This window comes from Petaurus breviceps, unplaced genomic scaffold, assembly GCF_028583685.1.
Source record: "Petaurus breviceps papuanus isolate PSGF00001 unplaced genomic scaffold, PetGlider_PUasm1.0 551, whole genome shotgun sequence".
NCBI lineage: Eukaryota > Metazoa > Chordata > Mammalia > Diprotodontia > Petauridae > Petaurus > Petaurus breviceps.
In genome coordinates, this window is record NW_027186372.1 from 5880957 (window position 1) to 5895114 (window position 14158).

Genomic DNA, 14158 nt, shown 5'->3' on the forward strand with positions numbered 1-14158 from the left:
GGTTTTAAATCAACTAACCTTCAATTCCCCAAAAGTGCCCCCTCCCTCTACTAGCATGAATCAGCATCAGTCTCCAGGTCCAGGATCCTGCTAGACTCAGATAAGAACCTTATAAAAACCTACCAGGTGTTACCGGTTTGGGAGAAGAACCTTATTCCCTCTGGTGCCCCAGTGGGGTACCCAATTCTCCCTGGAACCCAGTGAACCTCACCTGTTTCCACCATTTTCTCTACCTGCTTTTCATTTTGTGTATCTCCCCTCAATAAAGCTGGCTTACTTTATATTGTCTTGATATGAGCTCCATGTTTCCTTGTAGCAGGCCTTGGGTATTCCAAATCTTTCTACATCTGGACTAGAACAATTATGCCTCTTTAATGGTTCACAAGGTTGTTATTAGGAAGGTACTTTGCCATCTCAAAATGAATGCTGTAGAAATGTGAGTTGTTGTTATTATCACATTGATGACATATACCTAGAGTAAAAGTTGTCAGGTTCTGTGCATTCGATCATCTCCAGTGCTTACTCTAGTCTGACATTGTAGTTCACTTTGGTTGTCAGATATTAATGGCCTTCTTTGTAAGAAATAACAATTTCTCACATTTACAAAGCACTTTGAGTTTTACAAGATACTTTGCGGTTGTAACCTGACCTCTGAGTCAGGTTCATATTCCACCATTCCCACCTCATAGGAGTGGGTGGATTCTTGGCTACTTATTCCTTCTGGCATGGTTTAGGAGAAGATGGGCCAGTCCCCGAGGGCATGTTAATACTCATAACGGTCTTACTAGGTAGGTAGCACCAATATTATTTTATAGATGAGGAAATTGAGGCACAGAGAGACAAAGCCATTTACCAGTGCTGATAAAACTAATAAATACCAGATTTTGTTGTTCAGTTGTGTCTGACTCTTTGTGCCCCCATTTGGGGTTTTCTTGGCAAAGATACTGGAGTGGTTTGCCATTTCCCTCTCCAGCTCATTTTACAGATGAGGAAACTGAGGCAAATAGGATAAAGTGACTTGCCCAGGATTACACAGCTGGTGTCTGAGGTCAGATTTGAACTTAGGTCTTTCTGACTCCATTCTCAGTGTTCTATCTATTGCTGCACCTAGCTGTGCCTAATAAGTATCAGAACTGGTATTCAGATCTGAGTCTCCTGACTCAAGCTGTATTGACTCTAGGTCTAAGGATCTTTCTCCTGTATCATCGTCTCTCCTCCCCTTTTAGTGTCCTCTCTATCAGAGTCTATCTGACCATAATTAATCAGGGAGCTGCTATTATTGTTCTTTATTTCCCTCCTCCAGCTGACACACCTAAATAAGGCTTTTGCTCTCTATGGTTCCTACTGAGATCATGGTTCTTTCTAGTTTTACCAATTTAATTAGATACCATGCCTTTAAATTTTAAAGGAGGGGAAATCTTCCCACACCCTTCTGAATGCTGTGAGCTGAGACAAAAAAGGGAGGTTACAGTGCAAAAGGAGTTCAGAATGTACTATACAAGAGCTGTTGTCCACCCAGATGGTCTGTTCTGACGCAGCATAGCTATTCTTTGTAAATCTGCACTGGGCCTCGCGAGCCAATGGGATAGGGACACACTACACAGAGTAGAGATGAATTTCATGTTTCATTTTCCTTTGGCAGCTGTGTTTTATTTATGGCTTGCAAAGTGAGGGCATAGGCATCTACCTCCAGAATCTGCCAGAAGAAGAGAAAGTGATTGTGATGCATTTGTCCAGCCTGAATAATCAACATCGTGATGTCAGTCATAGTGGCCTTTTAATTAGTGTGCTTCTGTGTATCACGGTCTTCTTATCATCTCTAAATCCACGTTTCTTCTTTTTTTTTTAACACAGAGGACTGCACATTTCAGTAATAGAAGTGATTACATCAGATGCCTTCTTTTTTTTTTCCTGTAGAAGGTAGGATTTTGTTTTATTTTTTACATTATTTATTTATTTTTAGTTTTCAACATTCATTTTTAAAAGATTTTGAGTTACAAATTTTCTCCCCATCTTTCCCCTAACCCCCACCCCCTAGCAAGCCTACTGAATACCCCTTCTCTCAATCTGTTCTCTCTTATATCCTCCCCCATACTCCCCCCACAACTTTCTAGTAGGGCAAGATGGCTTTCTATACCCCCGTGCCTGTATATCTTATTTCCCAAATGCATATAAAAATATATTTTTTTAATTTTTATTTTTAACATTTGTTTTTAAAACTTTGATTTCCAGATTTTTTCCCTTCTTCTCTCCTCACTCACCCCCATTGGGAAGATAAGCAATTCAATATAGGTTATACATGTATAGTTAAGCAAAACATTTCCGTAGTAGTCCTATTGTGAAAGACTAACTATATTTCCCTCTAACCTATCCTGCCCCCCACTTACTCTATTTTCTACTTTGACCCTATCCCTTTTCAAAAGTGTTTGCTTCTAACTACCCTCCCCCCCCTCAATCTGCCCTCTCTTCTATCATCCCCCCTCTTATCTCCTTCCCCCTACTTTCCTGTAGGGTAAGATACTTAATTGATTGTGTATGTTATTCCCTCCTTACACCAAATCCAATGTGAGTTAGATTGACCCATTCCCTTTCACCTTCCTGCTTTTCCCCTCCATTGTAATAGTTTTCTCTTGCCTCTTCTATATAAGATAATTTACCCTATTCTATCTTTCCCTTTCTCCTTCTCACATATATTCCTCTCTCACCTTTCAATTTTATTTTTTAGATATCATCCCTTCATATTCAAATCATCTTGTGCCCTGGGTCTATATTTACATGTACACACATATACACACATTCACATATATATTTATATACACATACACCCTCCTATACATATATATGTGTATATATATATATATACACATATATATTCCCTTCAACTATCCTTATACTGAGAAAAAGTCTCATGAGTTACAATTATCGTTTTTCCATATAGGAATGGAAATAGTTCAACTTTAATAAGTTCCTTATGATTTCTTTTTCCTCTTTATCTTTTCATGCTTCTCTTGCTTCTTGTATTTGAAAGTCAAATTTTCTGTTCACCTCTGTTTTTTTCATTAAGAATATTTGAAAGTCCTCTATTTTCCCCTGAAGTATTATACTCAGTTTTGCTGGGTAGGTGATTCTTGGTTTTAATCCTAGCTCCTTTGACCTCCCCAGAATGTCATATTCTAAGCCCTTTGATCCCTTAATGTAGAAGCTGCTAGATCTTGTGTTATCCTGATTGTGTTTCCACAGTATTCAAATTGTTTCTTCCTGACTGCTTGTAATATTTTCTCCTTGACTTGGGAACTCTGGAATTTGGCTATAATGTTCCTAGGAATTTTCTTTTTGGGATCTTTTTCAAGAGGCAATCAGTGAATTCTTTCAATTTCTATTTTGCTCTCTGGTTCTAGAATATTAGGGCAATTTTTCTTAAGAATTTCTTGAAGGATGATTTCTAGGCTCTTTTTTTGATCATGGCTTGCAGGTAGTCCAATAATTTTTAAATTATCTCTCCTGGATCTGTTTTCTAGGCCAGTGGTTTTTCCAATGAGATATTTCACATTGCCTTTTATTTTTTCATTTGTTTGGATCTGTTTTATAGTATCTTGATTTCTCATAAAGTCATTAGCTTCCATTTGCTCTAATCTAATTTTGAAGGAATTATTCTCTTCAGTGAGATTTTGAAATTCCTTCTCCATCTGGCAAATTCTTTTTTTTAAGGCATTCTTCTCCTCATTGGATTTTTGGGCCTCTTTTGCCATTTGAGTTAGTCTATTTTTTAAGGTGTTATTTTCTTTGGTATTTTTGGGGTTCTCCTTTCGCAAGCTGTTGATTCGCTTTTCATGATTTTCTGCATCATTCTCATTTCTCTTCCCAATTTTTCCTCCATTTCTCTTACTTGATTTTCAAAATCCTTCTGGAGCTCCTCCATGGCCTGTAACCAATTCATATTTTTCTTGGAGGCTTTTGATGCAGGAGTTTTGATTTTATTTTCTTCTTCAGGTTCCATGTTTTGATCCTTTTTGTCCCAAGAAAAGGCTTCTATGGTCTGCTTGTGCTTCCTCTGCTTGCTCATCTTGCCAGTCAATTACTTGAATTTTGAGCTCTTTCCCATGGTAGAACTCTGCTTCCAGAGTGGAGAGAGCTGTGTCCCAAATCACCGGAGTTTTCACAGTTGCCAGAACTATGAGAAGGGTGCCCTCTCTACAGCCCCCACAATCTCTGGCACACTGGCTTTTCTCACCCCAGGAACATCACCCAAGACGACAACCTAGATCCAAGCAGGTCAAAGCAAGAGTGATTGCCCTCTGAATGGTCACTTGGTGCCCTTACAATCTGCAGGCCAGGAGCTCCAGAGGCAGCCACAAGGGAACAGCTGCAGCTGCAGAGCCTCCGGACTGAGCTTCTCTATCACCCAGTTCCAACAGAGTTCCACACTGACCTTTTACTTTCACGTTGGCATTTATGGGTCTCCTGAAGTCTTCTCTGGCCAGTCTGGGCCGCTGGTCAAGGCTGCCCACAGCTTATGCAGGACCACATTCAGCTCCCAGTCTGGTGTGATAAACCTTTTCTGTCAGTCTGTCAGGCTGCCTTCAGTGGGAGATTTGTTTCTCTCTGGGTTCTGTAGCTCTAAAATTTGTTTAGAGTCATTTTTTTTTTACTGATATTGAGATGGATAGAGCAGGAGCTGAAGGAAGTTCCTGCTTTTACTATACCATCTTGGCTATGCCCCTCCCATCAAATGCCTTCTTGTTGCCAATCTCACTGCTAAACTTTACTGCAATCAAAAATGTGGCTTAGAGGGTTGACAAGTATTTGCACAGTTTATTTTGGAAGGGAAAACAGCACAAAATCAAGGACAGTGTCTGTATAATTGCTGTTACTTGTCTGCTGGGAAAGGTGTGATGTCTTCTCCTTCCTTTGCAGCTCTCCATAGCCTTTGGTACAGTGCTTCACTCACAGCAAATATACAAATAAATGTTTTTGCCTCCCTTCTCAGAAAATAGGCTAGGTCTACACAGCATGATATAAGGTAGAAAACAGAAAATATTTGAATAATCCATAACAAAAGCCAAACTCTAAATATGGATGTGCGTATTTGTGTGTGTATCTATGTGGTGTGTGTGTGTGTGTGTGTGTGTGCGTGTGTGTGTGTGTGTGTGTGTGTGTGTGTGTGTGTGTGTGTGTAAAACATCCCACACATCTGAGTTCTCTCATCTTGGTCAAGATGAGAAAAAAGGCATTTCTGAAGGACTTGGAGGGAAAGTTTTTCTTGTGAAATTTCCAATCTGGCTGGAAAACAGGAAGCCCCAGGAATCTAAAAGAAAACCTGTTCTTAGCCAAATTTCCAGCTCATTTTTCCGGAGGTCCAGATAAGTGTTAGTGTGTATCAATGAAACATCAGAGTTTTTAAATCAACAGTCAATTTCTTTCTGTTCAGTTCACTAGTCATATGATAAATGGAGCCGTGGGCTAGTATTACACTCTATAGGCAGATACAGATATGTGGGATATGAGCTTTACTCTTAAAAAGGGGCTTCAGACTTGATGGTTTAATCTGACCAAGCCTAGGAATTAGAACATTTCTCAGGTCCTACTAGCTGCTACCCTGATTCTTAGAACTGACATTATATATGGTACCAAGAAACTTAATATTAACATTTGTCCTTCAGATTTTATATTGTTTAAACTGATGATAAAAGTATGAAAAAGAAAAGGGCTTGTGTAGATAGCTTTCCACAGCAGATATCTTCATAGGCACATGGTTGTCTAAGAGGTGTAGAGAATAGAAAATCTTGCTCTGTTTATGGTTTGTAGATTTATTTTCAAAAGCATTTGATTTGTAAGTACAAAAGTTGTTCTTCTGGCAAGTTCTCTTTCGTGCGTATGTTAAGACTGAGAGAACTTAAAAGATGAAAACACCAAAAACTTCTTCTCAATTCTGGCCTGAGTATCAACACCAAGCAAGGCATATACTCATCAAAAGTGCCATAGATGATCTGTCCAAAGTCCAAAAAGAAGAACAGCTCCCCATCGTGAGTGAGATCCTTCAGATTCTTGTGTTTATATATAACATTGTATTGATTGTATCAAGCCCCCCAAAGTTGCAAAATTTACTTGATGAAACCCCTGGTTACTCAAAAGAGTTCAACTTTATCATACACACAAGAAAACATAAAACAAAACAAGTGGATGAAGAATACATATTGTCCATGTTATGACATGCAAAAGGAGTGGTCCAGTGTGTTAATTCAGAAGTCACATATATTTTGGACAGGAATTGTATTTGGACCCAGAATTAAATAGAAGACAGAGGACAGATTAGATTGCAATTGAGAAAATGGGCAGCAAACTTTCAAAGATCCTAAACTGTTATCTGACACAAAAGTCTCTACTTTTAACACCACACTAGTCATCCATGGAGAGACAGCATGGTGTAGAGCAGAGGTGGGGAACCTGTGACCTTGAGGCCACACTAGGTCCTCAAGTGCAGCCCTTTGACTTAATATAAATTTCACGAAACAAATCCTCTTAATAAAAGGATTTGTTTTGTAAAACTGGGACTCAGTCAAAAGGCTGAACCCAAGGATCTGGAAGGCCACATGTGACCTTGAGGCTGCAGGTTCCCCATCCCTGGTTGAATGTGCTAGTCTCTAGATATGAGAAGGATGAAGCACTAATCTCTGTATAGCCCCTCCTATAGCCTATCTCTAATGCATAATGTTGTATGACCCCAGGCAACTCAGTTACCCCAAATTCTGTCAAACCATAAATTGCTGAAGAGTTGCCAGTCTACCTTGGCAGAGATCATTTACTCACTCAGAGCAAGCTCTCTCCACCAATTAAATCACAGGCCTAGAAAAAAAGAAAAAAAAATTCTTCCAATAATATTATTCAGATAATAGGACACCAGTATCTCAGAAGAAGCTTAGTGTTGTTAGAAGAATGAAAATTGCTATAGGGGTAAGTTGGTTGTTGCATCTTGCCGACATTGTCCCCCACCTGGGAGGAGCAGTAATAATAAGAGTCAATGTCTATATAGCCCTTACTATGTACCAGGCACTACATCGAGAACTTTACAGTTATTATTTTATTTGATCCTATCCTCACAATAAACCTGGGAATTCAGTAAGATTGTTATCCCCATTTTACCGATAAGAAAACAGAGGCAAACAGAGTGACTTGCTCAGGGTCATACAGCTAAGTATGCATCAGAGGCCAGATTTGAACTCAGGTCTTCCTAACTCCAGGTTCAGCACTCTATCCAGTGTTCTGTGTAGCTGTCCCAGTATGAAAGATTTCATGAAGAATATGTGTGAGTGAAAAAGGAGGTAGATGAATCATCTATCAAAAGCAAAGGCTAACAGATGGGCAGCTTGGGAGCCCTTGCTATCACTGCAATTTCAAAAGAGTCAAAGGGAGGTTTAGTTCCAGAAGGAAACAGATTTGTCTTGCTAGAGACTTCTACATCATGGCCAGGGGATGTTTCATCACTGCTCTTGTGGAGATATTTAAAGGAGGTCAAGATACATCGAATCTACATCTTGTGTAATCGTAGGTTCTACACATCTTTACCTAGTGTACTTACTCACAAGACTTGGCCTGTGTTATGGTGTGTTATCAGGTGCAACTGGAAGTTTTCCTGTTGTCTCTCAGAAGCCCTAACCTGTTGGCTACTACCTAAAATTCCACTGAGCCCCCCATTCCTTTAGATTATGACTTTCTCTGCCATTTGACATAAGGATAGTTTGGGAAGGTATTAAGCCCTAAAGGGTGCTTATATTAGATACCCTGGGTGACTAAAACTCATATCTTTCTAGAGGGTGGTTTTGACAAAGAGGAGGAGAGAGGGGGTGAGGGCATTGGGTGGTTGCTTGGGGTTGGGCAGGATGTTATTTGTGTGGTTGATCAGCAGAGAACAATGAGAATGGGAACCCCAAAGATAAAAACATTACTAACTTTATAAATTTACCTGAGCCTGGCCTGTTCACTCATGCAGATAAAATATGCTTTTTTCAAGCAGTTTCCAAAGCTTGCTGCAGGCTCAGGGAGATAAATGATTCAATAACCAATAGGTTGTAGAATGCAACCTTCCTCTTACCCCTCCTCCACACCCCCCTTTCCTCATCTCACCTCACACCGTGTAAAGCCTCAAACGCTAGGATGATGACTATTCTTGGCGCCAAAAGCCTTCCATCCACAATCTTAACTCCAACCTACATTTAGCGTCTTATCTCATACAATTCCTTTTTTTTCACCTTATGTTCCAGTAACTATTTCCCTTCTTGTCTTGTTTTCTCCCATCTTGATGCCTTCAGTGTCGAGATTTACTTCAGATATTTCCTCCTTCACAAAGCTTTCTCTGATCGCTCAAAGCTGAAAGGGATGACTCCCTCTTGAATTTCTTTTAGTGTTTTTTCTAGTAGACTTCTCTTTATCAATTTCCCTATTTTTCCTTTTATTATCAATGTTTTTTGCACATTTCGTATTTCTCCTTTTCCATAGATAGTAACTTTCCTTAAAACAGGGACTGTGTTTTCTTTTATCCTTGTATTCTTAGCATTTAGCACAATACCTAGGACTTAGGAGGCATGAATGTTTGTTGAATTGAACAAAATTTCTGGAAATGACAATATTGTTCCTAAGAGGACTCAGAGATTCTCTTACTCCCTTCCAAGTTCCTCATAAAAATTCACCTTTCTTACTATCATCTAGCACTATTCTAAATATTCCATTTGGATCCCAATGCTATTGAGTGTTAGATGATACCCTGTTCAAGGTTCCTCTGTTTCCAAAGTGCTGGGCACACTCACAAAGCTGTGTAAATACAATCACATTGCTGGAATATTCGTGCTTCACATAGTCTTACTTCATAGTTCAGATGGCTGTTTACCAACAGAAAGCTCCCAAATTCCATTCTCCATAAAGAGTTCATTTTAGAAATATACTGTAGAATGTGAGCCTGTAATAACAAAAGAGTTGCATTGCTTGGTAAGAATTCCCTAAACTCTGCTCTAAATTAAACAAAGAGGTCACTCATTCCTTTAACTTTGTTGTAGTTGAGTTGTTTTTCAGTCATATATGACTCCTCATGACCCCATTTTGGGGTTTTCTTGACAATGATACTGGAATGGTTTGCCATTTCCTTCTCCAGCTCATTTTACAGATGAAGAACTGAGGCAAACAGGGCTAAGTGACTTGCCCAGGGTCATATATCTAGTAAGTGTCTAAGGACAGATTTGAACTTAGGAAAATGAGTCTTCCTGACTTCAGACATGGCATTCTATCCATTGGGGCACCCAGGTGCCTCTTATACTTAGGATCCTAGATGTAGAGCTAGAATGGGCCTCAAGGGGTTCTTAAACACAGTTTTCTCATTTTAAAGTCAAGGAAATCGAGCCCCAGCCCAGAGAGATGGAGTGATTTACTCAAGATCACACAAGTAGTAGATACATATCAGAGCCAGGATTTGAATCCAGGTCCTGTTACTACAAATCTTGTGCTTTTTCTGCTGTTCTAGCTAAACTGCCCAGCTTGGTCTTTTAAGACTTTTCAATTCTCTCAGACATTTACTTGATGCAATTTCCTCAGTAGGATAGTAAAATAGAAAATAATAAGAATTTCTGCTTTATTTACAAGTCATTTTTCAAAAAAGTTAAGCCTGGAAAATGTTGAGTTAGCTTGCAAAATGTGCATGTCTTCCACCCACCAGCCACAAGAGCCACACAGACCAAGCCTCCTACCTACCCACTCAAGAACAGCATATCCACACATCCCACTCTCCTGCACAGCTTCTAAACTTACTGTAACCAAACATTACTTCAAGTCTTTTCAGTTACTATTTTTCATCACCTTCCATCCTACTTTACTTAGGATCGAAGGGAATGCTAATCTGACCAAGAAACAACCTTTTAGGCCCCACACAGCTAGACAAGTACTCCATTGCCATGGATGTTCCAGGGAATCCTGAATTACCCTTCATTTATTCTATATGTAACTTGCTTGTGCAGTCCTTCACATGTCGTCTCTCCCATTAGAATGTGAACTTCTAGAAGGCAGAGTCTGTTTTTGCGTGTCTTTGTCTCTCTAGTGCTTGGCATAGTCCCTGACAGGTAGTGAATGTTAAATAAATTCTGATTGATCTATCGAACTTTATTGATAGACATTGTACGTTTGTTCTCATTCCATAGAATGGGGAGTACAGAGAAGCATTATAGTCCTTTTGGAAAACAAATCAGAGAAAGAAATTAGAAATGGGGACAGTATCCCCTGCCAGAAAGAAGATTTGGCACTTTCTGGATCGTCCCAGCCCCTAGAGCCTTCTCTTTCAGGGGTGTCTTCCATCGATAGTGTGGATGTTCATTGTTCATTTACGTGTTCTCCCCTCTGCTAAAATTAAAGCTTCCCAAGAATAGGAACAGTCTTTGTTTTTCTTTATCATCCCTAGCATGTAGCAGAGTGTCTGACACAAAAAATTCTTGTTGACTGACCTGGGGTCTGAGCAACTGGTTTTGTGTGAGCCCTGACCCTACCACTCATCAGCCATAAGCCCTTGGACAAGAGACTTCACCTTGCTGAGCCTTGACTTGCACAGCTATAAAATGAGGATTGTAATGCCCGCCTGACCTACTTCATGAGCTTGTTGAAATGTTACATATGTTAAAAAAAAAACCTTATAAACTATGAAATAATACCTCAAGTATTAGTGACTTTGTCATTGTGGATACTTCCTCCGCCTATCTATCTAAAAACACAAAGTGTCTACTATGTGCAAGAACTGTGTGAGATGTTGGGGATTCAAAGATTGTGAAATGACATATTACCTTCAAGTAGGCTGCACTTTATTGGGGGAGATGAGATAGATATGATTTGATGCACACAGCCAAGTAAATATAAGGGTAGGGCTTGATGATACAAAGGGGAGATTAGGAAGATCTGATTAGAGTGAGAACACTTTCAGCTTAGGGGAATCAGGGAACGTTTCATAGGGGAGGTAGAGCTTGAGTTGAGTCTCAAAGGAAGAAAGGGATCCTGAAAGCTAGAAATAGGGAGGGAGTATATTCCAAACATGGAGGACCACCTATGAAAACCCTCAGAGGCAAAATGTGGTGAGTTCAGTTTAAGAAGTATCAAATAGGAAGATGGCGGAGTAGAAGGAGGACCTCCCCGTGGCTCCAGCTTCCACCTTCCCCAAACTATGTAAAAAGGGAACTCTAAACAAACTTTGGAGCTGCAGAAAACACAAAACAACACAGAGAAGCTAACCTCCTGCTGAGGATAGCCCGGCAGGCCGGCACCAAGCGTCCAGCACAGCGCTCTGGGAGCTGAGCCCAGCCTCACATGAGGCTTTAGCCCCAGGGTGGGCCTGACCAGATGCGGGCTGGAAGGACCCCAGATCAGTAGCAGCTGTGGCCATCTCCAGATTTATCAACACATAGATGCAAAGGACAAAGTGAGAGGTCAGTGAAGTCTGGATTTTGAAAACCAGTAAGTGGGAGTGTGTGGCTTTTGCTCCTGGGGCGAGAAGCCGCTGAGGCACCAGCACAGCCAGCCAGCACCACGTGGCAGCTTCAGCTCCTGGCATGCAGAGTGTAGGAGGACCAAGCACCAGTCTGAGGGGTAAAATCACTCTTGCTTTAACCTGCTTGGATCTGGATTGCAGTCTAGGGTGGAGGTCTTGGGGTATATGTCCAGCTTGCTGGAGCGTGTGGAGACCTCAGAGAGGGCACCCATCTAATACCTCTGGCAGCTGAGAAAACCCCAGTGTTTGGGACGAAAGCTCGCTCCCCTGTCTGGTAGCAGAGTCCTACTGTGGCAAAAAGCCCAGGAGTCAAGTGACTCAGGGGCTACATGACCAGGCAAAGGAAACAAAGCAGACAGAAGATTCCAACATTACACTCCTATTTTGGGGACAAAAAGGAGCAAAGCATGGAACAGGAGGAAGACAGTGAAGTCAGAACTCCTGCACCAAAAGCTTCAAAGGAAAATATGAGCTGGTTACAGGCCATGGAGGACCTTAAGAAGCAGATAAGAAAAGTGGAGGAAAAATTGGGAAGAGAAATGAGAACGATGCAAGAAAATTACAAAATGAGAGTCAACAGCCTGAGGAAAATAATACCTTAAAAAATAGACTAACTCAAATGGCAAAAGAGGCTCAAAAAAGCAATGAGGAGGAGAATGCCTTAAAAAGACAAATTTGCCAGAGAGAGAAAAAAATCTCAAAAGCTCAATGAGGAGAATCATTGCTTCAGAATTAGACTGGAGCAAATGGAAGCTAATGACTTTATGAGAAATCAAGATGCTCTTAAACAGATCCAAACAAATAAGGATAAAGAATAGAATAAAAGGCAATGTGAAATATCTCATGGGAAAAACCACTGACCTGGAAAACAGATCCAGGAGAGATAACTTAAAAATTATTGGACTACCTGAAAGCCATGATGAAAGTAAGAACCTAGAAATCATCCTCCAGGCAGTTCTCAAAGAAAACTGCCCTGATGTTTTAGTTCCAGAGGGCAAAATAGATGTTGAAAGAATCCACCGATCACCTCCTGAAAAAGATTCCAAAAGGAAAACTCCTAGGAATATTATAGCCAGGTTCTGGAATTCCCAGATTAAGGAGAGAATATTACAAGCAGCCAGGAAGAAACAATTTGAATATTGTGGAAACACAATCAGGATAACCCAGGATTTGGCAGCTTCTACACTGAGGGATCGAAGGGCTTGGAATATGTTATTCTGGAGGTCAAAGGATTTGGGATTAAAACCAAGAGTCACCTACCCAGCAAAACTGAGTATTTTTTATTAAATATATATATATATATATATATATATAATAAAAATTTATTAAGTACATATGTTTCAGGGGAAAATATACTTATTCGGTGAAATAGAGGACTTTCAAGCATTCTTGCTGAAAAAACCAGAGTTGAATAGAAAATTTGACATTGAGATACAAGAAGCAAGAGAAGCATGAGAAGGTAAACAGGGAAAAGAAATCATAAGGAACTTCTCAAAGTTGAACTATTAACATTCCTACATGGAAAAACGATAATTGTAACTTATGAAACCTTTCTCAGTAGTTGAAGAGAATATATATATATATATGTGTGTGTGTGTGTGTATGTCTATATATGAAGGTATATGGGCATATGAATACATATGTGAATGTGTGTATATATGTTTACAAGTACTACATGAAAAGAAATAATGTGAAATAAGATCAGAGAGGTAAATTAGAATGAATTTGTGAAGGTTCTTAAATTCCAAGTTCAGTAGTTTGTATTTCATTCTGTATTCACTAGGGAACCACCCACTATATGCAGCAAGGTGCTAGTCAGATACATATTAGGAAGACTATTTTGGATACACAGATATGGGAGATATATAGGGAGAGGAGAAGGCCTGAAGCAGAGGAAGACCAGTTAGAACACTATTTCAGCAGTGCAGGATTGAGGTATTGAAGGCCCAGAGTGGTGACTATGTAGGGGAAGATGAGACTAGTACAAAAGAGGGTTTAGGCAAGAATTAGTAGGACTTGGCAAATTCTTTTCCACTTAGTAAAGTCTTTGAGAGATGCTGTGGCCAAAATATTTATTATTCTGTGCCAAACCAGGTAATGAGACTCTTTGAAGTCAGCTACACAAGTTTTTGAATGACCAAGTCCAGTCCAACCTGTCACTAGGCCTATACTTCAAGACTTTCCAACTGGGCAGAACTGCTAGAGCTTGACTGCATTATGACAAACTTTAAGTACTCAAGGTTACCTACAGATCATGATGGGGCATCAGTGGAGAACCTTCACGGAAGATTATTATTAGTGAAAACAATAATAGCACCTAACATTTCTGTAGGGCCTGAAGATTTATAAAGTAACTGGACTGATTTGCTTTATTTTTCCTTGAGTACTCAATGTTCCAGCCAAACTGGTCGGCTTCCCTCCCTTTTCCCCCTTTCTACTGCCTATCTCTCTGCTTTTGTCTAGGTAATCTCCAGTGACTGGAATGTTCTCTCCTCACCTTCACCTTTTGGAATCCCTAGGTGGAATCCCCACCTCCTGCAGGAGGCCCTTCCTGATCCCTCTGTTGTTAATGCCCTACCCATAAAAATAGCTTTTTATTATCTATCTATCTATCTATCTATCTATCTATCTATCTATCTATCTATCTAT

General features: G+C 40.0%; 1 long non-coding RNA gene across 1 annotated transcript in view; it reads left to right on the top strand.

The window, feature by feature from the left end:
* The first annotated feature begins 1667 nt into the window (after window positions 1–1667).
* The window catches only part of LOC138172634 (uncharacterized), a 168078-nt gene continuing 155587 nt past the window's right edge, over window positions 1668–14158 (top strand). Inside the window, exons 1-2 of the long non-coding RNA XR_011171193.1 lie at window positions 1668–1759; window positions 1855–1920. This is a non-coding gene — a long non-coding RNA (uncharacterized lncRNA). The remainder of the gene's footprint in view (window positions 1760–1854; window positions 1921–14158) is intronic.